The sequence below is a fragment of the Elaeis guineensis genome, chromosome 12 (genome assembly GCF_000442705.2).
Source record: "Elaeis guineensis isolate ETL-2024a chromosome 12, EG11, whole genome shotgun sequence".
Taxonomy (NCBI): domain Eukaryota; kingdom Viridiplantae; phylum Streptophyta; class Magnoliopsida; order Arecales; family Arecaceae; genus Elaeis; species Elaeis guineensis.
In genome coordinates, this window is record NC_026004.2 from 53428099 (window position 1) to 53429046 (window position 948).

At 35.9% G+C, this 948-nt stretch overlaps 1 non-coding gene across 1 annotated transcript; it reads right to left on the minus strand.

The window, feature by feature from the left end:
* Window positions 1–594: 594 nt before the first annotated feature.
* On the minus strand, window positions 595–701 carry LOC114913517 (small nucleolar RNA R71). Its single transcript, XR_003799485.2, has one exon. It is a non-coding gene; the product is annotated as a small nucleolar RNA R71 (small nucleolar RNA).
* Window positions 702–948: the final 247 nt, after the last annotated feature.

Here is a 948-nt window from a genome sequence, read left to right on the forward strand (position 1 = left end):
ATAGGCTTTTATCTTTAGAATTTCTTTCGCCCTCTTTTTTTTATTTATATCTAAAAATCCAAAAAAAATATAAAAAAATTGAAATTGCTTGTGTTTGCTCTAAGGTATAAATTGTAGGGTTTATGCTCAGGCGTCGCTCATTATAACCTGAGATTCAATCGTTAGATCCTGAAATTGAAAGAACCCTTAGAGCCAACAAACCCAGGAACATGGATCGAACCGGGAGACTGATCCACCTAGACAGCTGAAGGAGTACTTTACTCCTTCCATATATACCTACTCTCCTTGCATTTAGGTGCCTCCACTTAAGATTGTTTAATATGAAATCATGTCAAGTGTCATCCAAATGCATCCATTATTTTATAGACTTGCTAATGAGGACCCGTACAAACATCTAGATGAATTCTTAAAATTTTGTTCAATGGTTAGAATTCATTTTTTTTTAACGATGCTCTTAGGTTGAAATTATTTTCTTTCTTATTGAAGGACAAATTCAAATATTGGTTGAACTCCTTAGATACAATCACAATTTCAACCTGGGATCAACTACAGAGAGAATTTCTTAAAGAATACTTTTCAATTGGAAAACTAATCAAATCAGAAAGGCCATAACTAGTTTTTTCTAATTGGATGGGGAGATATTTTATGAGACTTAAGGAGAGATTAAAGGAACTGATTAGGAAATGCTCTCATCATGCTGTACCTAAATGGCAACTGGTCCAGTGCTTCTATGATGGCTTGTTAGAGAAGCACCGGCAAATGGTTGATGCATCCTGTGGTGGAACCTTCATGATGAAAAAAGAGAATAAAGCCTGACAGCTGTTTGAAATCCTAAGTGAAAACTCATTGCACTACATGTCTGCTGTCAGGAGAGATCCTCCCATGTTTGGACCTAAACAGGATGGGATTTATGAGATTGGTAGTTCAATGGACATCCATGTTGAATGG